General features: G+C 45.6%; 1 protein-coding gene and 2 long non-coding RNA genes across 7 annotated transcripts in view; 2 read left to right on the forward strand and 1 right to left on the reverse strand.

Moving 5' to 3' along the window:
* The window catches only part of SLC12A8 (solute carrier family 12 member 8), a 140,288-nt gene that overhangs the window by 68,332 nt on the left and 48,405 nt on the right, over positions 1 to 23,551 (reverse strand). The window lies entirely within an intron of this gene.
* On the forward strand, positions 420 to 13,172 carry LOC123610999. 2 transcript variants are annotated; one of them, XR_006718376.1, is made up of 4 exons: positions 420 to 679; positions 5,598 to 5,708; positions 9,372 to 9,455; positions 10,828 to 12,327. It is a non-coding gene; the product is annotated as an uncharacterized LOC123610999 (long non-coding RNA). The 2 variants fall into 2 exon arrangements; XR_006718377.1 differs by lacking the exon at positions 9,372 to 9,455 and having other exon boundaries at positions 10,828 to 13,172.
* Positions 13,183 to 21,585, forward strand: LOC123611000. The gene is made up of 2 exons (XR_006718378.1): positions 13,183 to 15,060; positions 21,003 to 21,585. It is a non-coding gene; the product is annotated as an uncharacterized LOC123611000 (long non-coding RNA).

Below are 23,551 nucleotides of genomic sequence, written 5' to 3' on the forward strand. Positions count from 1 at the left end.
TTCTGTGTCTATATAGGTGGTCGCCTCATTCCCCACCCGAATGTGAGCGACGTGAGGGCACATCTCCCTGACTTAGTCTCTCACAGACCCACCACAATCCAGCAGGTGCCCCCCAAATGCCTGAGCTAGGAAGTGCCATTATTAGCTCTTCTACAGAACCACGCAGGGTATTCTGCCCACTCCCCACAGCCAGAGGACACTTCCTTGTGCAGGGAGAGGAGCTGGGGGCACAGGCAGGACACACATACTAGCCCATCCCTCAGGGTGTCACCTTCCACTTCCTTGGAACTCCCAGCTGTTCAGGGCTGAGGCAGGCAGGCCCGTCAGTGTGAAAGAGCCCTCCCAAGCCAGTGATTTCATGCTTCAGGCATTTATCCCCAGAACTGGCCAGGGAGCCCAGCAGGCCAAACCCCCTCCTGCTCACAGAGCCAGAGCAGACACAAGGGTAGAGCTGGACAGTGTTAGCTCTCACTTCCTTCTGCAGCCTTGACTGTGTTCCCATGGCCTCCTCAGTCTAAAGGTTGCTTCTCTGCCTTCCACAGTCAAAGCCAACAAATGAAAATAATCACCAGTGGGAGCTGGGCGGGAGTACCCAGGATTCTGGTCAATCACTCTTCAACTCAGAACAAGAGGAAGGCCTGCGGCATGTCTGCTCCTGCCCTCCTCCAGCCAAGGATGAGTAAGTACTTCTGCCCACAGAAAACCTTCAATACATCAAAGGCCGGATCCAAAAAGCCAGGAATTCGGGTACCTAAGGTATAATTTTCTCCCCCTTCCAAAGAAATCTTAAGTATTCAATTCATCTAGTTTTAAAACCAAGAACCACCAACATGAAATGTTATTCTATAGGTAGAACAAATAAAAGAGCATATGCTCTCTTCCTAATTAGGGCAGCAAGGGAGAGGAGGAGAGAAGGAATGGGCAGGAGGAGGGATGGCACAAAATCCAGACAGGGCAGAGAGTTCAAGAAAGAAAAAAGAACACTGGGGAAGAAAACCAGAGAGATACAAGCCTAAAAGAAGGAGTGAGGCAGGAAGGAAAGAGGAGACAAACTAGGTAAGTTTTGAGAAATGCTGAAGGTCACGGTTTGTTGTTGGCTCGGAGTGCTCAAGTTCAGAAATCCTTACCAGGACATGAGCCTTTGTTTACAATTCTCCCCAGTTCTAACCGTTAAAAATTCCTCTGTTTGAATCCTTAATCTTTCCCCTTTCTGGGCTAACCATGCCTTTAAGAATCTGGCACTAGTTCTGGACCCTCTCCTAGAAAAATATATTTTTTATATAAGATTTTGCATGCAATTTCAGGGGCTTGTGGACCCTAAGTTACAACTGCTTCCTCTGAAAGGTCCACTTTGATTGGGAGACCCGTAACAGCCAGAGAGAAAACATCCCAACTGCCAGATTAAACTCAAACAAGGGCAGGATGTGTTGAATCTTATGCGTATACAAGCCATCATATCAAGCTTTTAAGAATACCATTGGCTCCTTGGACCTTAACATCCTTCCCTGGTTACCACCCCAATAATGGTACTAGAAGCAAGGCTGGTTACTTGAAGGGGCTAGCTGTGTGTTTGGATGGTTAAAAGGTCTGCCTTTGATGGAGGTAACAATCTCTTTATTTGCCTGGAAATTAACCTTTTAGAGATCAATGGGATTATTAAATTACCCACAGGCAGTAGGTCCCAAATCTGAACGTGCATTAAAAATTACCCTTGTGCTGGGGCGCCTGGGTGGCTCAGTGAGTTAGGCGTCCGACTTCGACTCAGGTCATGATCTCGCGGTCTGTGAGTTCGAGTCCTGCGTCGGGCTCTGTGCTGACAGCTCAGAGCCTGGAGCCTGTTTCGGATTCTGTGTCTCCCTCTCTCTCTGACCCTCCCCCATTCATGCTCTGTCTCTCTCTGTCTCAAAAATAAATAAACGTTAAAGAAAAAATTACCCTTGTGCTGATTTAAAATGCAGATTATTAGTTCAAAATTTGATAGTCTGATTCAGAGTGTTTTTCTAATAAGCTCCTAGGTGATTCTGATGCAAGCAGTCCCCAAACCAAACTGACACACTGTTCTTTAAAAATTGCAAGCCTGGGAGGATGGGTTTCTGGGCCAGCAGATAAGCAGATTCCCTGCTCATTGTAGTGCCCTCATATACCAGGGGCAGGACTAAGCACATATGCAAGGGAACTTACTATGTGACTAGGTTTTGACCACTGCATCAGAAAGGCTACCTTTACAGGGTAAGAAAGGATATGAATAAGGCAGGACATAAAAAGTATAGTGCCAGGTGAAACTCTCCAAGGGCCTTATGGCAGTGGTTCCTAGATCTGTGGGCACATGAAGAATCACCTGGAGTATACTTCTTACAATTCAGATTCTCAGGTCTCGGGCTACTAGGAAATATACATTTATACCAGTAACAAGATTCCCTAGTTGTTCTGACACACATACAGGTATGGAAACTTTCTTGTTTATGGTATCCATAGGCCCAAGGGTATGTTGATCAAGATACAAGACCATTATACAAGACAATTATTGCAAAAATGCTTTGAAACACTAAAATGCCCTCAAAATTCTCCAGCAAAGAACAGTGAACATTACCAGGGTTTCCTTCTTGTCTCTTTTTCTTTTCCTCCTCCCCCTCCACCTTCTTTTTCAGGGGGGAAACCAACTAGAGGAGGTGGGCCACGCTAAATGCCCAGAATGGGTTCCAGATGAAGATTTTGGCCTCTTGGCCTGTCCCTCCCTTACCCTGGAGTACTATACAAATATTATCATTTTCTGGCTGTGCAGTGACATGAAAATGGCTGGGAGGCACTAGGTCCGTGTCAAAGAAACTCATACAGGGAGAGAGTATCCTCTTTGGTCCAGAAGACAATGCTGAAGCATTTTCTGATCTTTACAAGGTGGAACTTCCACATAGGAAGGAAACCATCATGTGTCCAAACTGATCCACACCAGGCTTGGCATGTGATTGGGGGTTGGGAGGAGGCATCCAGAGAAATGCTGCAAAGACGGCCCCGTTTCAGACTGCTGGACAGGGAGGTCCCCGCACAACACGCTGCAGCTCCTCCACCCTCGGACAGGACATCGTGGCAGTGAGACAGCCCCACCCTTGTCTAGAATCCCCCTAATGGCCAGGTACTCCTTTTTACTGTATTTCCTCAATTTGACTCTGATTTTTTTTTTTTTTCATTTTGATTTCCTGAAACTTGGATGTCTTACAATCAACATGTAGACTTAAGGTGATGGTTTTTTCCACCTGAAAATTTAGTGTGTCTCAAACTTGATGGTGTTTTAAAATTGAGGAAATTAGGTTTATCACCTCATTTAACCCTGAAGCAAGCTGTGAGGCAGGTATCATTATTCTCTTTTTTCCAGATGAGGAAACTGAAGCGCAGACAGAGTTCACAGAGCGAGGGAGCGACAGGGCCAGGACTGGAACCCAGTCTTTCGTGCCTCCTTCCCAACATTCTGTGAGCACATTTAAGGGTCTGAAAAATGGCTTCCACCCGAGTTACTGCAGTGCAAGAAAGCAAAAAGTGATTTTCCTCTGACTTCAAATAGAACTTGGAGAAAAAAATGGAAAAATGGATAGGGTTTGTTTGGTTGCTATTGTTTATTTTAGACCATAACTGAAGTTTCTTTACGACTTTAGGAACTTAAGACTGCACCATATAGAGAACTATTCCCTTTTTTTTTTTTTTTTTAATGTTTATTTATTTTTTTAAGAAAGAAAGAGCACGAAGGGGGCTGGAGGGGCGGGGCAGAGAGAGGGAGACACAGAATCTGAGGCAGGCTCTAGGCTCTGAGCTGTCAGCACAGAGCCGTGCACGGGGCTCAAACCTAAGAACTACAAGATCATGACCTGAGCCGAAGTTGGACGTTTAACAGACTGAGCCACCCAGGTATCCCCAGAGAACTATTCTTATAATGATCACATCTGGCATGTTTAATTTAAAATGGTCCTCAATGGAACAACAATTATCAATTTCCTGCTTGAATTTACTATTTTATTTACTTTTGAATGTTTCTAATGATTTTTGGCAATCAGGATTTTAAGGTGTTGTACCTTAAGATATCTAGCATTTTCTGTCAGCTTGTGAGGAGCAGGAAAAAATTTAACAGAATAAATCATCATCAAAACAATAAAACCAAAATGTTGTTCTCCATAATATTCAGGAAGTGCTCATTTTCTTGAAAGCAGCAGGGAGGTGGGTGGGGAGAGAACCCTCCCCCATATACACACATACATAAATTCAAAGAAAACCACAGCCACTATTGACATATAATATTATTTCTAATTCTTAAGAAATGCCCTTCCAGGGAGGCATTTATTTCCATTTTTCAGATGAGCAGACTCAGAGGGTTTCAGTGACTCGCCTGCCATCGCATAGCTTGTAAGAAGCCTGGGTTCTGGTAGCACTAATCATAAAAACACAGGGGCACCTGGGTGGCTCAGTCGGTTAAGTATCCAACTTCAGCTCAGGTCATGATCTCGTGGTTCCTGAGTTCCAGCCCCACATCGGGCTCTGTGCTACAGCACAGAGCCTGCCTCAGATCCTCTGTCCCCCTCTCTCTCTGCCCCTCCCCAGCTCGTGCTTTCTCTTTCTCAGAAATAAGTAAACATTAAAAATGATAATAATAAATAAATAAATAAGAGCACATATTATTGCCATTAACAATGACCTTCCCTAATCATCTCCATAGTTCATGAGGTAGGGACCATACCTATTTTATTCTCCACTGTATGCTGGAGCCTGACTCCTGTCACCCAATAGGCTTCCACAGCTACTGCCTGGTGGGTGGATGGAAGGAAGACAGAGGGAGGCCGAATGGAGTAAGTGTGCAGTGTGCTGGCCCCCCAGGCAGGCGCTCCTTCCACCCTTCCATTCCACTTGTCTGGAGTCTGTGCTCTGACAATCTGTTTGATCGGCTTCATTCTCTACAACTGGTATCACACTTCCACAAGCTGCTCTGATTTGTGTTCTCTAGAACTTTGTCCATCTCCTTATTGGAGCCTGATCTATTCTGGTTCCTTTCCCAGTCAGTCGCTCAGCAAAGAGTAACTGACAGCCAGCCATGTGCCAGGTCCTTTCTAAGGTGCTGGATAGAAAATGGGGTAAGGTGCGCTTCCTGTCCTTGGGGCTCTTCCAGCCTGAAAGAGTGACCTCTGTACTCTCTGCTGAGCTCTGCGTCCCTCAGCACTTTCTGCAACTACCTGCCAAACTCTCTTGGCCTCCACCAGCACTTCTGCTATTTCTTTTGGTTTTTTTTATAAATTAAAAAAAATTTTTTTAACCTTCATTTACTATTGAGAGGCACAGAGAGAGTATGAGCATGGGAGGGAGAGACAGACAGGGGGAAACACAGAATCCAAAGCAGGCTCCAGGCTCCGAGCTGTCAGCACAGAGCCCGACGCGGGGCTCGAAATCACAAACTGCGAGATCACGACCTAAACCGAAGTCGGACGCTCAACCAACTGAGCCACCCAGGCGCCCCTGCTATTTCTGATGCTTTGTTTTGTTATTTTTGCAGACATAGAAGGAGGGCCCAGTTGTGATTCTACTCTCTGTCTGTTAGCGTGTTCTTGTACTTTTTCACTTAGGCTATGTTTCACGTGCTGGCAGGCAGCATCATACAAAGTTCTGTTGAGTTCTGAGATGGGTATGACCGGAAGGAGCCACCTCGGGAGTGAAAGAAGCCCCCTGTCTTACAGGTGAGGAAACAGAAGGTACACGGCCCACCCCAATCGCTAGTGGAGCCTGCTGCTCTTGCCAGTGTCCTTCCGTGACACCTACCATGCATACCAGTAGATGAGGGGTTGGTTCGGAAAGGGACCACAGCCTGCTGAGTTCTAATGAATGATGAATCTAAAATCAAGTTCTTTCATGAGGCAACTGAGGTAGGGTCCTGGCCCAGAGTGCACAGGCAGTGGTTGAGGGGACCCTGGCCAGAGATCTCCCAGTGCCAAACGCTGCAACCATGGTTCCCAATCCACTCGACTACTGAACAACTTCCCAGGTGCATTTTAAACATCACACTGTAAGTGTGCTGCTTATTTAACAATTCAGTCAACAGCATGGCTAGGAGCAGCATGAGTTTGAGGGTTAAGAAGGACATGGACCTTCAGGTCAGACTCTGGCTTCATGGCTTACTACCTGCATGGTCAGGAGCAAGACAACCTCTCTGAACCTCAGTTTTCTTATCTTTACGGCAAGGACAATAACAGCGCATTGACCCCACAGACACTGTAAGGATAAATTGAGATTGATGATGCCCAGTAGAGTGCCGGCACGTGGGGAGTATTTGATAAACATTAGCTACTATGACCTTCCTTGGTCACTATGCTCTCTTCAGATTTTATATTCAAGATATCTGTGGCAAGCGGTTTGACCCACACTTTTTTTCTCTTAATAAATTATTTCACTTTATTTTTTTTTTCTCTACTTACAAGCAGAAATATACTTAGTGTTTCCAAAAGTATTAATTGTTTCTGGGCCATTCAGTAAAGAAAGTCAGGCAAGGGTACAGGTATGAGATTTCTAATGTACCAACTGATACACACGTGCGACATTAAAATCTGATGGCCTATTAGAAACAAGTTTGGAAGTAGTAAGAGTGGGGTAACAGTTTGGGAACCACTTCATCATTAGGTTTTCTCCTGCAAAAAAACAAAAACAAAAACAAAAACAAAATACCTTCATAATGCAGTATTTTCACTTCTTCAGAAAAGTAACATCAATTCTTGGAGTAGCCCAGGAAGTTTTTCCCTTCACATCTCTAGATCCAGTGTTCAGGGTGAAAGAGACTATGTTCTGGGCTACAGACTTGTGAGGCAGACCTTATTTGCACATGCGAATGATAGTCATCTAGAGCACTAATGTGGGCCTGGGGGCAAGCAGGGACCCCAGCCCCGCCCAGGTTTCTCGCCTGGTGCCTGATTAGGGAGCCTACCATCCACCAGGAGAGGATGTGTGTGAGAGAGACTCAAAACACCACGCACGTGAAACCGCGCAAATGAGCTCAGTTCGGAGAAAGCATTAGTCACTGACTCGTGGATGGAGCAGGTCAACACTCAGGGGAGGAAGTCAAGTGCGTGGGTTCGGGTGCCGGGTGCTGCGGCCGGGTGCTTTCTACAAAGCATCTCAGGTGGCCAGGTTAGCAGCGCAGTCACCGCGTGGCTTTTATGTGTGCGTGCATTCACACAGCCAGTGGTGTGGGGTAAAGCAAATACTTACGGCAGAATCTGGGGCATTTTCTTATTATTTTGGATCATAGACTAACAAGAAACAAAACAATCATGGCTCTCGTGGTTAAAATAAATTTTATTTGCTTGTGTTTAAGGAGTGTGTGTTCCTGATGGTGGTGGTGGTGGTGGAGTGTACAGAGAGTGAGGGGTGGGGGGTGGAGGGAGGGGATGGAAACAATGAAGTGGTATTTAGAAACAAGAGAATGAGATCACAAAGCTGTTTTCCCAAATTGCATCTGGTCTTCCTCTCTACCCCACGGCTCCTGGAAGTGTAAGCTGGACGCTTGAGGCCCAGTCCCCTGCCTTTAGGCTCTCCCCCTGTGTACCCACACTGACCCCAGGCAGGGCTCTCAAAGAGCCACTGGGAGTCTGTCACTTCCCCACTCAAAGGAAAAACCCACTGACCTTGCTCCATGTTTAGGATTTCTGTATCTTTAAACCTCCTGTGGAGTTCTAAAGTTATTCCTAGTTATTTTGTTTGTTTATCTGTTTGCTTTTCTAACTAGAAGGACTAAGAAAATCCTCAAGATAAGACATGTCATCAAGCCTATGTTTATATCACATTCCATCTGGGGCTTCTGAATGTTGCTACATTAATTTTAACTTTAAAAAATACTATATATGGTGTGAGCCCAATTATGTAACAAAAAGGGGGATAGAAAAAAGGCTATAAGGAAATAAACTTCATACTTCATATTTTAAAATTAAATATGTTATTCTTAATAAAAATAAATGAACACTATAATTTAGTATATACTATCTATTATGGACTGAATGCTTGCATCCCCACCTAACCCACACCCTCCCCCCACCAAATCCATATGTTGAAGCTCTAGAATGGCTATATTTGGAGACAGAGCCTCTAAGGAAGTAATTGGTGTTAATAAGGTCATAAGGGTGGGGCACTGAGCAGATAGGATTAGTGTCCTTATCAGAAGAAACACCAGTGGGGCGCCTGGGTGGCTCAGTCGGTTGAGCGTCCGACTTCAGCTCAGGTCACGATCTCACGGTTTGTGAGTTCGAGCCCCACGTCAGGCTCTGGGCTGATGGCTCAGAGCCTGGAGCCTGCTTCCGATTCTGTGTCTCCCTCTCTCTCTGCCCCTCCCCCATTCATGCTCTGTCTCTCTCTGTCTCAAAAATAAATAAACATTAAAAAAAAAATTTTTTTAAATAAAAATAAAAAAAAAGAAGAGACACCAGAGAGCTAGTGACTGCATACACTCTTTCCCAAACTCCCTACCTCTCTCTCTCTCTTCCTCTCTCCCTATCCTCTTCCAACCTGCACATGTGTACACACACACACATACACACACACACAGGCACAATGAGGGAAGACCATGTGAGGATACAGAAAGAAGGTGACCGTCTACAAGCCAGGAAGACATTCTTCATCAGGAACCAAATCAGCTGGAACCTTAATATTGGACTTCTAGCCTCTAGAACTGTGAGAAAATTAACTTCTGTTGTTTAAGCCCCAGTTTTTAAATTGGCTAGCTCCTCTTAGCCAATGGATGAATCCTGGCCGCTCTGTACTGGACAATCCAGGAAACCCTTGATACCTGTCATACTTATGTCTTTTGAGAATATGAGTCATGAGAATTTATTTCTGCCCCAAGATTTCCTTGGAACCTACAGCCCTGATTTCCTGGACACGTCTCTGAACCAGATATGGCAGTATGAGCCAAAGGTGACTCCACAGCCTAGTCCTGAAGGAGTCCACCGTCCAAGAGATTCCCCAGGAGATCCTATCCAACCAGGTGTTGTCTTGGCAAGAATGTACAGGGAGACTCTGAGAGAAGGCAGCAGGGGACAGCAGGTATCAGCTACCACTGTAATCTCAACAGAGAGACCAGCTAATATTCTATTTCTCACCAAGGCAGATCTCTGGAGCACTGGGATCCACAGGGGTTACACAGTAGCCCTGAGTTTCCTGAGCTTCCCTCTGTCTCCTCAGGACATGGCTCTTCCTTGAACCTAAGGAACCTTATTTCCTTCTAGCTACCCCTCTCCACCCCGTGGTCCTATGCTCCAGCACACCTAACTTCCTGCGCTTTCTCAAATTTTTTATACATTTTTCATCCCCATGTCTTCATGTATACTGTTCCCTTTCCTTGGGATCACCCTGCCCAGTTTGCCACCAGATGAACTGCCGAGTAACCTCCACAGTCCATTCAAACGTCGCCCTCTCCTTGAAGACTTCTCTGACACTCCAAGGTAAAGGTCTTCCACCACCCCCTACCAGTGTGTTTTCCTTTACAACACGTACCCCACATCTGGTGATTATTTGGTTAGGGGAGAGACTGTACCTTATCCCTGTGTATAAACTAAACTTCTAGCATTGGGTCTGCACATAGCAGTGCTCAGAAAAGGTTTTTGATTAACTGATTGCAGGGAATTGATTACAGAGAGGGAAATAAAGCTTGGGTGGGAGAGAGACAGAGACAAAGAGACAAAGGACAAAGGAAGGACAAAGTGGCAATAAAGGAGTCAGGGAAAGACAAGGCGTCAGCAAGACACAACTTTAAAATGAACAGTGAAAAATCTTTTCAGGAATAAATGCATTTTCCTATTTCAAGCTAAGGTTTCATTTCTTTTTTTTTTTTTTTTTTAATGTTTACTTATTTTTGTGAGAGAGAGAAAGAGAGAGCAAGCAGGGGAGGGGCAGAGAGAGAGAGAGAGAGACAGAATCTGAAGCAGGCTTTAGGCTCTGGGTTGACAGCACAGAGTCCCACATGGGGCTCAAACTCACAAACTGCAAGATCATGACCTGAGCCAAAGTTGGACACTTAACCAACGGAGCCACCCAGGCGCCCCAAGCTAAGGTTTCATTTCTAAGCAAACTATTTCTCTGTTTATTTTCAGTCCTAGTGAGCCCCAATGCCCATTATAGAACCCTCTTTAGACAACTGAAGCTTTTTCCTTAGTCACTATTCCCACATATTTCAAGCACAGAGTCCTATTTTCCTCAGAGCAATACCTAAAACTTGTTTCCCTATAGGCTGCAAACTCTCCAAAATGGGGGAGGAAAGCTCGCTCGTACAGGTACAGTCACTTGGGAGGGTTTCCACGATGCTAATTCACAGCTTCTGACTGGGATGATGAAGTACCACCACCTAAGGTCACACGTACTGGAGATAACAAGTAGTCACAAGTATTTATTGTGACCCTAGGTCACAAATCACATTGTGGCAATCCACCAAGAGAAAATGCCTTCTTCATATCTCTTCTACAGTATCATCCCAAGCAACTTCATAAACACTCAGAAACCTTATGTTTAAAAAATATTATTAAGGTTTTCACAAGTGGCTCCCCAAATTAGAGGTACAATCCACACAGTAATTATAGTCTTAAGGACAAGACCTCAGAGGCTGCCAGAGCAAGAGAGATAATTTCTTTTTTCTAGAGAAAAAAATCTCTAATTTAAAAAAATGTTTAAACATGGTCAGTTTGTCATTTAAAAATATTAACACCAGACCTTTGGGGTAAGATGGCAGACTGAATATCTGTACCTAATTTTGTTCCTTCCACAAATCCCACTAATACATAGTAAAGAGGGTTTTTTTGTTTTGTTTTGTTTTGTTTTTAGTATCTAAATCCCTAAGTATGGGGAAAACGGCAACAACATTTTGGAAGCTGAAACACGCTGGGTGGTCCGGTGGTCCTGAGATCAGACCTGAGAAAATGGAGTCTCAAACCAGCAAAGGGAAGCTGAAAACCAACCTGATTTACCCCACAAAATTCTCCAAAGTCTCAGATGGATGGCACCAGGCGTCTGGCCATGGGAGAGGAGGTGCATTAAAACCAGAAGTCCAAGGCAGACTCTCTGGGAAGTCAGGCACCTGGTGCTCTCTGGCCAACAGAAGTCTGCAGCGTATTCATTCTCTGGAGATGGCAAACCAAGGACTTTGACTGGAGTGCCAGGCCCAGCTGAGAAAAATCGAGTCCATGTTTACTGAATACTGAAGCAGTGGTCCCCACCCCTTTCCCCCAACTCAGCTCTCACAACAAGGGTGGCTTGACTCATCCTTCAGGCAGACTGGAAGATGCCTCTTTGAAGAAAGTGAAACATTTCATGAAGCACCTAAAAAGATGATCCTGGGAGAGGGTCCCCAATAGCTAGTGTACCCAGACTGAACTGACCGGACTCAGCTATGAGCTCAGACTTCCAATCGGCCTTTTCTCCCTACTCTTACTCTGGAGCAGAAAGCCAAGAATGACCAGATATCTGATAAGTCCCTCTGATAGGGATGATAAAGACCCAAACAAAAGGAAAAGGGCAGCTTAAAGGAAACAGAAACTTTGCAAAGATAAGAAAACTCTGAAAAATATATCAACAAATACTCCGAGGGCTACAAGAAAGTATTGCATCCTTGAAGCAAACCAAAAAAAAAAAAAAAAAAAAAAAGGATGTCATTAAAACAATAAAATGAAATGTAACAATCAAAAAACTAAGAAAAAGGTCTTGATTATTAAAAACAGTTTAGCAAAATAAGAAAATTGATTGAAGGCATACAAGACTGAGTTAAGGGAATCCTCAGAAAGTGAAAATAAAAATAGGTAATAAAAAAAATCCAATATCCAAATAGTAAAAGTACCAGAGAGAACAGAAAGTGTAGAAAAATATCACCACTGAAATAATTCAAGATGATTTCTCAAAACTGAAAGATACATTACCAGACCAGAAACGGCTCACCCAGTGCCCAGCATAATATAAAGAGAACCTCATGTTCATGTATCGTTTTGAAATTTCAGAAAACCGGGGATGAAAAGAACTTCCTACTAGTTTATAGTTACATGTAAAAGATTATGAATCAGAATGGACTGCTTACCAGCAATACTAGAAGCCAGGAGACAAGCAATCAGAAGTTTAAAAGAAAATAGTTTGCAACCTAGAATTTGACATTCAGCCAAACTATGGGCCGAGTGTGAGCACAGAAAAAAGAATTTTCAGACCAAAAAGTCTCAAACCACTTCTCTCCCATGAGCTCTTTCTCAAGAAGTTACTGGAAGATAACCTCCATCAAGATGAGACAGCAAGGGCACCTGGGTGGCCTAGTCAGTTAAGCATCAGTCCCGGGAGTTCGAGTCCCGCATCAGGCTCTGTGCTGATAGCTCGGAGCCTGGAGCCTGCTTCGGATTCTGTGTCTCCCCCTCTCTCTGTCCCTCTCCCACTCGCACTCTGTCTTTCTCTCTCTGTCTCAAAAACAAAGTAAACATTTAAGAATTTTTTTTTTAAAGATGAGAGAGCAAGTCAGAATGACATTTCTGACGGAGATCCAACAGAGAGGGGAGATAAAGGAGGGTGAACAGAGATCCTGGGTGAACAACTCTGCACATGCATATGGGATGACCTCCCAGACTGGAACAATGGGACCAAGGACATGCTGAGGGCCCTCATCACCAAGCTCTCTGGAGCCCACCACACCTAGTTTTTAACCTGACATCAGAACACTGGCCTGAGCCTATCTCAGAATCTCATGTACTTGGTTCATCTTGACCATGAACTTGACCATGAAATTGCTGCCCTCACGTCTTCAGCCTACTCGTCACCCCATAGAACTATTCTATTCGACCGACTGCCAAGGGCTAAGGATGGTAATGAGGACCTCAGACGTAAAAACAGACAGCAGTTCTGTCCGCCAACACACCCCTCCAGATGTTTAGTACCTGATACATATTACAACCCTGGGAAAGTCAGGGACCTGAATAACCGAAAGTCAGATTACTCTGGTGAGGAAGGAAGGAGAAGCCCCTGGCGGAGAGCACAGGGAGCCCTTGAGGGAGCAACCTTCTATTTCCTAACCTGGGCACTAGATGACATTCTGCTGTTCTTTAACCAGCATGGATGTCTCAGACACTCTTCTATACACAATATATGTTTTAGAATGAAATAACTTAAGAAAGTAATTGTAATACAAATATTGGAAACATTAATGTTTTTCCTCCTGTTTAGAGACCTCCCCTTCCATGTTCTTTCTCTGCAAAGTGATGTACTTCATTTTACAGAGAAAATCATAACTGTTTATATTTATAAAGTAATATACATTTTGTGAGATGTGGGTATGCCTTCTGTAAAAACTTTGAGAATCTTCGTTTGCACTTTCACAGTGTCAGGCAAAAATTATATTACCTCGTAAAAAGTGGCGTGAAGACCAGATGAAATTAAGTCGGGAACTAGAAGGTCCCCCATCTCTGACTGCAGGCCTAAGTCTAGAGTCATGAGAGTCTTAGGAGGCATAAAAGTTAAGGACTGAGAGCCTGGGCTCTGGGTGGACTATCTGGGTTTGATTCCTACCTCGACCAACAAGGCAACCTCCAGCAGGTACTTACCATGCACAGCCTCAGTTTCCCCACTTGTAAAATGGGAATAATCATAGTACCTACCTCTCACTGTAAGAAGTAAATAAATTAACACATGTACAACACATGAAACAATGCCTGACATATACTAAGTGCTCAGTTTTATTACTATTATATAGATAAGCAACTGTCTTACTATGCATGGCAACTATCTTTCTACAGAAGAAGTTATTTCCATCGAAGAAATCCATGAGTGTGGGGACTCACTGTGGTCAGCCCTTCTCCTCATGGCCTCCTGGTGTTCCACAACTACCACCATCTTCTAGTCAGTGGCTGCTCGAAGATGCAGGTTGGATGAAGCAGGTGGCCTTTGCAACAAACTGTCCAAGCCTTTTCACACTTGGGACTGGGACATGGTTCCCTAAAAATGGCAAACTTGGCTTGCAGGTGGGCTGTCAAACAGCATAGCTGCCTCCTTCACCAACTAGCATCAGCCAGCACACAGGGGTGAGCAACCACTTTGCTGTAAACATGAGTCACACATGGGCCTCAGCCCCAGTGGAGTATAGGGCAAACAGCATTGGATGGGGCGCTGGGAGAACTGGCTTGCAACTGTGGCTCTGTGTGACCCAGCAAAGGTCACTCAACCTCTCTGTGCCTAAGTTTCCTCACCCACAGGATCAGGCACATCACCCAGATTCAACATACTGAAGTTCAAGGAATCTAGGCACATGTCAGCTTTCCCTTCAACACCATATAATTAGTGTAGGGGTAAGAGAAGACACTCATAGGACAGTGAGGCTTCTGAAAACACAGCCCATCATCCAAAACTGACTGCAGTGCTGGTGGTGACCTGCTTGGGCTTCCATTCCCATGTCTAGGCAGAGCCCATAACAACGTTATCACTTTTTAAAACATACATCTAAACTAGTTCCTATTGCAGACAATTGGCAGGTGCCCAATTAATAGATTATTCCACCAGACAGTTGAATGCATTGGCCATTGGTCAAAAATGAGGTCACCACAATCCTATGTGCTATAACTGGAAAAGCCTAATGAAAAACAATTGTCTATTTTTTAACAAATAGGAATCCATATTCCCATCTCCTTTAATTTGCCTTGCTTGGTGTGTGGTTCAGGAGCAAAGGAAGATTTTGTTCAAGGTCAAGTTGGCTTTGCTCTTTGACTCCTTTGTTGTGCGTTTGACTGTCCATGCATGTTTCACATCAGCAAATCCCCAGCCGGATTCCAGCTGACCTACAGGAATTTCTAGCCAACATTGCCAGATCCCTGGTCTTTCTCTCAAACCTGCACAGTCGGAAAGAACGGGTCAGGAGACTCCTGTCCCAGCCATCTGGACACACATGCTCAGTGGATATGCATAATATGAAGCACATGTGCTTTCTCAAAAAAATTTTTTTTTTCCTAAGGGATACAGAGCTGTTATTAACAGAGCCTGTGGCATCCTTCCAGCACACAGACATTCCCAGACAAAACCATCCGGGCTGACCTGCTGCAGGTAAGATCTGCACTCTGATTTTACCAGTGATTCATCTACACTCTTTTGTCGAGCACTTAATGCCTCTCCAAGCATCTCCACTCCTTGCAAACAAAAAATCCAGGAGGAAAACTTTCAAAGCCAGTTTCTTCTCAGCTGCAACCCTTCCTTCCTTCCTCCTTCCCAAGACTGTCTGACTGAACTCACAACCTGACCCCACCCTGGGCTGGGCCCTCCACACAGGCATTGTGGCTTCTCTTGCCAGCTGCAGCCTGTGCAGACAGAATACCTGGGAACTGCTGCCAAAACAGGAAGGTCGGCGCCTCTCAGAAGGGAGGCCTGGGGAGTATCCGTCTCCTAGGTGACTACAGATAAGAGATGAAGGGGCCAGGGCTTTCCACACCTCCAGTCACATTCCAGAGCCTTTCCCTTGTACCCTCAGTCTATCTGATTCATTCTTCATTCATTCACTCAGCAAACATACTGAGCACCTGCTGATATAAAGCCCTGTTCTGGAGCTGGGGACAAAAGGGGATTGAGATGTCTGTCTGTCTCCAGGGGCACCAATGTTGCTGTGACAGGCCTCTTGGTGTAGGGGCAGCCCTGGACACCTTGGACTTCTCAGGAGCCCCCGGCGAAACCACCTCTCTGCACTCCCACCAGTAAAGTCCCGAAGATAACATAACAAACAAGGCAACGGAGGGTTTGGGTAGGGGACTGGGCAGTAGATGATGCAGCCCCAGCCCCACCTCCTGGGCCTCATCTCTCCCTGAGCACAACAATATGGCTTCCAGAAATTAGGTCCACTTTCTGGTCCCAAGGACACATCTTGTCACAACCAGTTGGAAGGTTGGCCGTGCTAATTGGCATACCTGTTGGGCTCTGATCTGGTGCGTGAATAAACCTTTCAAGCCTAAATCATCAACACCGCCTGAGTCTGCAAAAAGCCTTCAAAAGCCTGCTCATTACCAGTCTACAATGGAGCAAGTCTTTAACTGGATAGCAACTAACTTTTATCCATCATGGCAAAATCTGTGTTTTGCAAAAGGGGATTAGGGCAGTAATGAGGACCCCAGGCTGAGCCAGAAACCCCAGTATAGTAGCCCATTCAAAGGATCCAGCCATGAATAGCGGTAGAGGGAAAGAGAGAAGTTCAGAGTAGGAAACCAGGATATGAAGGGGGTGGGGGGGAAGGAGTCAGAAAGGGATGGAGAGAAATGAAAAGAAAGGAAAAGAAGATAGGAAAAATCTAAAAGAGGGCTGCTTCCCATCCCTTTTACCATGGCCACAAATTCCAGCAGATGGTCGGCTGTCCCCACTAGGGGTCCTGTGGTCCTGTTCCTTTCTGAATTAGCAAAACTTTCCAAGGAGTCACCTAAGAAAGTAAAGAAACTCTCACCTCTGCTGGGGTCAGACTGCCTGAGACCAACAATATGGAGGACTGAGGGCTGAGCAGTCTGGGAGCCAGGCCTCACCCCTGCATTCTCCAGGAAGAGGAATGGGGCCTGAGGACCCAGGAAGGAGCACCAGGTCCTATCCTGATTGACATCATGCCCTGCCCTGTATTGGATCCTGGTCAGCTGACCTTGTCTATTCCCATAGTGCTGGAGGGATTCGGGAACCATGTTTTAGCCACTTCAGTACCTGGTTCTGGCTCCTCACCTAGCCTCATAGTCCTCTGTCTCGTTCCTGCTTCCCCTTCAAGCGCTGACCCATAATATCTCTGATCATGTATGGGAAGGCCCAGCCGAGACTAACAGGTTCTCAGATGCCCTTGATCTAAAGGAGAAGGTGAGCAGTAAAGGATTTGGTGGAGGAGAATGGCTCCATCACCCTTGTTCAAGGGCATGCCAGACCACCATGGAATAGTGCTTTAGAGTCAGGAGCTCTGGGTTCCAATTTTGGCTAAGCCACTTACTATGCAATCTTAGGAAAGTTGCATAACATCTCAGGGCTTCAATGTTCTTGTCTGTAAAATGGGAATAACCATCCCACCCATATCACTAGGTTGCTTTAAGGTTTAATTAGAACGATATATGGGAACACCTGGGTGGCTCAGTCGGTTGAGTGTCTGACTTTGGCTCAGGTCATGATCTCATAGTTTGCGAGTTCGAGCCCCACATCGGGCTCTATGCTGTCAGCTCAGAGCCTGGAGCCTGCTTCGGATTCTATGTCTTCTTCTCTCTGCCCCTCCCCCGCTCACACTCCTCCCTCTCTCTCTCTCTCTCTCAAAGATAAACAAACATTAAGAAAAAAATTTTTTAAAGAATAATATATGTAAAGTGCCTGACATAAAGTTGGCACTCATTATAATTTTCCCACATACATCCATACACACGAATAAGCAGGTTTTGTGACACATAGGGCCCTTAGCTGAGTGCTAGCCAAATGAGACAGGCAGAGGAAGGAGGAGCCAGTCTCTGTCCTGAGCCCCCTCTTAGGGCAATGAATTCTTTGGTCTTGTCTCCAGGATTCTGCCAGTCTGAGCAGTATGACGCATGGCCTCACCACTGTCTGGCTCTTACTCCACTGAGTTTGTGTTAGACAGCAAAGCAGATGCTATATGAGCAGGGGGCCAGACAGGGGTTCTTGACCCTGGGTATACAGTAGAATCACCTGGAAAGTTAGAAAATACAGCCCAATAGGTCCCGCCCATCGGTGCTGGGTGACTTGGTCTGGGGTGGGGCTCCCCTGTCACTTCTAATGTGCAGGCAGCGTTGAGACCCCCAGGGATAGAGGCTGGGTCATCGGTTATTCCAAGAAGACTCTATTCCACTCTGCTGGACCAGGGAGGGCTGAGTTCCGAGGCCTGGCTTCTCAGAACTTACTTCACTTCTCTGGGTTCTTGCATCTGTGAGATGGAGAAAATAACCCGGCCCAGCCTCCTTATCTGTGAGGGTCTCATGAGATGGTGGGTGTGAAAGCTTTCAGTACAGCATCACCTACTTGACCACCGTGTAAGTAAAATGCCAATGCCAGAATACCATAGACCATTCTACACAAAGGAGTCGTGCTTCCTCCTAGTACCTCTGTGGGCAGAGAGGAAAGACTGAGCGAGCTACCCTGGGACAAGGCTCCCTGGCCCTCAGAGGCCAGAAAACAAACAGCCAGAATCACGACTCCACACAGAGGCCACCTGGGGCACTGCAAGGCCTTCCAGGCAGGCCTTGCTCCCAGGTTTTGGAAAACCCTTCCCAGCAAAGCTATACAGAGATGCCCTCCCACCACAGGGGGAAAGGAGCCCACAAGGAAGGCTCAGGAAGACACGTGGCTGGGAAGATGATGCTACAGAGTCATGATGGTAGCTGGGCCACTGTCTTCATCTCAGGAAGAAAAAGGGGCCCTAGGGAAGATGTTCCAGAGTGGGGGCACAGATGTGCCATCTGCGCCTGCTGGCACCAGAAGAGGTCGCAGTCTGCATCACCATCTTTCCCTTAGTGTGCGCATTCCTGCACAAATATTTACTGAACTACTATATGCCGGGCACTGTGCATCCCAGGGACACCACAAGCCTTATCCTCAGTACCCCAAGTGCAGGCTGATTGCAAGCTCCAGGGAAGCAGCCAAAACATTCATGTGTTTGTTATATCCTGAATGGACCAGGAATCAGTCGTCGGAAGAGATTATGGGGTATGTTCTTTGGTAAAGAATATTAATCTTTAGGATACCTGCTTTGTATGTTAGGAATTCTATCAGAGAGGATTTGTTGTTGTTTAATACGGAAAAGTGAAAAAAAAAAAAAAAAAGCCTCTTCTGTGAATTAAATTCCATCTTAGTATAAGTGTGGTGCTATTGGCTTCAAAATCGGCATGCTGTCCCCAAGCACCAGCCCATCCCGGTGCTTCATCTCCAGGCCTGACTGCCCCTGGGAGCCCTCGGCCACCACACATCGCTGCCTTCTAGTCGTCTCCACTTGGACCTCACTTGAACTCTTATGCTGACCTCTCCCTCTCCCCGACATCTATTCCTGCCAGATTCCTCCCAGATCCCAGTAGCACGAAGCCATCAGCCAGTCAGCCTCGTGTCAGCCACGTCACTCCACTCTGCCTCATCCCTACATCCCACCCTGCCATCTCATCTGTCTTTAACCTGCCCCCTTTCCTGTCTCCAGAGGCTCTGGAGCATCACTGCTTTCCCAGATCACTGCAACAGCCTCTCAAATAAGTTTCCTGCCTCCGTCCTCCACCCCTACCCCAAGCCACTGGTTTTCCATACCGTGGCCAGAGCAGTTTTCTAAAATGGAAAACTTATGTCACATTTCCCACTGCCCCAAGACAAAGCCCAGGCCCCTAAGCGCGACAGCCCAGGCTTTCAGGAGCTGGCTCCACATGCTCTGCAGGCTCCTCTTCACACGTGCCACTCGGGACTCTCTCATTTTCCCAAGCACACCAGGCTCCTGGGTCTTTGCATGAACTGCAAGATGTGCTTCCTTCTCTTCTTCCTCTGGCTAAATCCTGTACTCCTTTAGCACTCAGAGCTCAGCAGGAATCTGCTCTGGAAAACCTTCCCTGACTCAGGCTGGACTGGGAGTCCCCCCACCCCAAAATCCTTGTCACAGGACTTGGTCACTTAATAACCGTTTACTTGTCTGGGTCTCCAGGGACGCCGTAAGAGTTAAAATGAAAGAAATGGCAAGGCATGACCTACCGTGAACAAATCTCAAAAATATGGGAAAAGCAAACTGCAAAATCATTCAATCATCCACACTATTTAAATATTTACTAGGTGAGTGGGTCCATACGGTATGATAAAATGTGTGTAAAACTTTCAAACACTAAACAATAATAGAGATCAACGGTGGTATCTACGTATGTTAGAAAAATAAAAACACACGGGAGGGACAAATATCAGACTCAGGATGGTGGTCGCCGGGGGGAGAAAAGGGAGTGGAGCAAAGTACTACTTAAATTGTACCTGTAACACTTTACACGTTTTTATTTTTAAGAGAGATCTGAAACAAAACTGGCAAAATATCACCCATTAAATTTGGGGGATGGGTAGATGAGAATCTGTTACATTATTTCCTGTATATTTGAAATATTTCATCAGTACATTTTTTAAAACTTTTAATGAGGAACCAGAGTCTCCAATGCCCTCGTTAACATCCCGGGGGGCCTGAGCACACCGCTGTGGCTGCCCGCCCCACCACACAATCAAAAATGCAATCCGGTGTCGTAAACACTTTTATCCTCACTTTTGCCAATGAGAAAACCAAGGCTCAGAACAGGTAACCTTGCTCAAGACCACCAGAGGCTTCCAGATTTCAGACCATATTCTTCGTATACAATTCCTACTATTTCATCCAAGAGAGAGCACCTATGTCAAACGGAGTATGTAGAAAGAATTCTAGATGTAGGAACAGGGCTGTATTCACAAGTATTTATGACCCAGTGAGTGGAGACATTTCTGGGAAGAAGAGGGTGCAGGAAGGTGCAGAGTTGGAGATGCAACCAAACAAGTAATTTGGGGCTAGCCCGTGAAACTCAGTTAATACAAACCCACTAGGTTTGGACCCTGTCCTATAGGCAATAGAAGGCTGCTGGAAATGTTTAAGCTGGAGAGTAACTAAGCAAAGCATGGTTTTAGGAAAAGTAATCTACCCATAGGAGATGGGTAGAATCAACCAAAAGGAAGTTCCTGGAAGGATAAATTCAGATCTGGAAATCATCTAAGTGCCCCACATAAGAAGTGGCCTCTGCTGATCTAAGGGGAGAATTGTTGGGTTGAAAAGGGTAGGAAGGTTTAAGCTACACAGAGAAGTAAAAGTTCACTCCAGCTTTCCGGGCATGGGGAAATTGTGTAGACATTTGGGAGATAACCTAATTATTTGCTTATTGAGTTTTTTTCAGGTGTTTTCTTTTGTTTTGTTTTGTTTTGTTTTTTTTGGCTAGGGGGTGAGGAGGAGAAGATAAATAAAGGGAAGAGGAAAAAATGCAAGACTTCAGTTTTGCTTCTAATTCAAGGTGATGCTCAGACATCCAGGGAGAAATGGAACGGCAGTTGGTGACATGGGAGCTCCATCCAAGAAAGCTGAAGAAGCAGACGACAGCAGCAGTGGTGCTGGCAGGATCCCTCTGAAGAAGACAGCACAGAGAAAAGCAGCGCTGACAACTGACCCGTGGTCCCCTGCCTGTGTCCAGGACAAGAAGACTCAGAAAAGAGTCAAGGCAGCATTGTGTTGAAGAAGAAATGGGAAGAGACTGATTCCAGTCAGCACAGGTGGTTGCCATAGTCTGAAGGTTTGTGTACCCTCCCCTCCAAATTCATATGTTGAAGCCTAATCCTCAGTGCGATGGTATGTGGAGGTGGGCCTTTGGGATGTGATTAGGTCATTAGGGTGGAGTCTTCTTGAATGGGATCAGTGCCCTTATAAAGGAGGCCTCAGAAAGTTTCCTTGCCCTCTGGTCACATGAGGACACAGTGAGAGGACAGCCTTCTACAAACTAGGAAGCAGGCCCTTGCAAGACATTACGCCTGCCAGTGCCTTGATTTTGGATTTCCAGTCTTCAGAACTGTGAAAAATAAACGTCCATTGTTTATAAGCCACCCGGTCTAGGGTATTTTGTTATAGCAGCCTGAGTGGACTGAGACAGTGGTCAGTGGTGCAAGGGGGTCAGGTACAAGAAATGAGCAAAGGTTCTGGATTTAAAGACCAAGAGGTCATTGGGACCTCAAGTACAGCATTTTCAGCAGATGGCAGAGTCAGCCATGCCTGACCCTTGATCTTTTAATAGCTCCTAACAGCAAGCTGGCCTTACAGCTGGGCATAGGCAGACCCGGATCCCACCCGCCAGACTCAGCACATGAAGCTGTGCCTGCCCAAGCCGTGCACTGAGCAATAGCCCCCTCCCACGGATGGCAGTGTACCCAGGCAGAGCAGAGCATGAGAAGTGGACTGGAGGAGACTACAGACCCATGCAAAGCAGCCATCTTCCTAGATAACCAAAAAGTTAAGCTTGGAGATGCATAATTTCATTTTTAAATGCAGAACATAGAATTAAAATGTGCCACATGTCACTTTATTTTCTAAAATGTATTTTATCTATATTTGCCTGACTTCTATGGCAATAAAATCATTTTGGCATGACACACATCTTACATAAATGAAAATATAATCCAACAAAATGGCATTTTAGGAGCCTTAAGCCAAACAAATGTTTGAGAGGGCCTTGTTTAAATTAAGTTGCCGTGCTATTTAGCTTTTTACAGTAATGTAGCTGTGTCTCCACAGAGCCTTGTGCAAGGATGCTGTTTTGGAAGAGACAGGATGGGAGATGGGGAGAGAGAGAGGGGCCTGTGCTGACTGCTTGCAGGCCAAGGAGTCAAGAAGTAAGGAAATGGAGATGAAGAGTAAGATCCATTTTTATAGGCAGCATGGAGACGAAATGAGAGACATGACATAGTGGCTTGAGATGCAGGATGAGGTGTGACATAGGAGCCTGAGTGCAGGGAAGGATGCACCAGGTGAAAGACACCAGACTAAATGAAAGTCTGCACCCTGACCATGAGTCTGCCAGCCCTGTTCCTCTGCCCTGTTCCTAGCACTGTGGCAGCCAGGCTTGTCCGAGGCAGGAGACTGGAGAGTTCTCTGGAAGACACTAACTGTACCAGAGGAAAGACCTACAGAAACTCACATTTGGGAGACTTGGGTGAAACAGCCCAGTGTGCCACACCATCACCCCACAGTGAAGCCTCCCACCACAACTGCCACCTCCGCTACATAGACCTTCCAATGGCTGACCAGTGCCTCCTTATTAAAAATGAATGGGGGCACCTGGGTGGCTCAGTCGGTCAGTTGAGCATCCCAACTCTTGGTTTTGGCTCAGGTCATGTTCTCATGGTTCATGAGAGCCCCAAGACGGGCTCCGTGTTGACAGTAAGGAGTCTGCCTGGGATTCTCTCTCTCCTTCTCTCTCTGCCCCTCACCCTTCCCCAACATTGTGCGCACTCTCTCTCAAAACAAATAAATAAACTTTAAAAATAAATAAATAAATAAATAAATAAATAAATAAATAAATAAATATAAATGAATGAATGAACAGGGGCACCTGGGTGGCTTAGCTGGTTGAGTGTCAGACTCTTGATTTCACTCAGGTCATGATCTCCCAGTTATAGGATTGAGCCCTGTGTCAGGCTCCACACTGGGCACTAAGCCTGCTTCGGAGTCCCTCCCTGCCCCTTCCCCACTCATTCTCTCTCTGTCTCTGTCTCTCTCTCTCAAAATAAATAAACTTTAAAAAAGAAAAAAAAAGAATGAACAGCCAGGGACTACTAGACATTGAAGAAAGCTTGCATCACTTAACACAGAGAACAAAACAAGATAATAGAAATAAGGAAATGCAGAAAAAAACAGATAATGTTGAGAGCAGAAGAAAATTTGACAAGAAAAAAAAAACTCCTATAAGTTATAGCCTAAAAGAATCAAAATGAGATATTATATTCATGAAACAAGATTCTCAAATTATCAAAGAACAACAAAGAGCTCTTGGAAATTAAGGCTAGTCAAAACAAA

This window comes from Leopardus geoffroyi, chromosome C2 (assembly GCF_018350155.1).
Source record: "Leopardus geoffroyi isolate Oge1 chromosome C2, O.geoffroyi_Oge1_pat1.0, whole genome shotgun sequence".
Classification (NCBI taxonomy): domain Eukaryota; kingdom Metazoa; phylum Chordata; class Mammalia; order Carnivora; family Felidae; genus Leopardus; species Leopardus geoffroyi.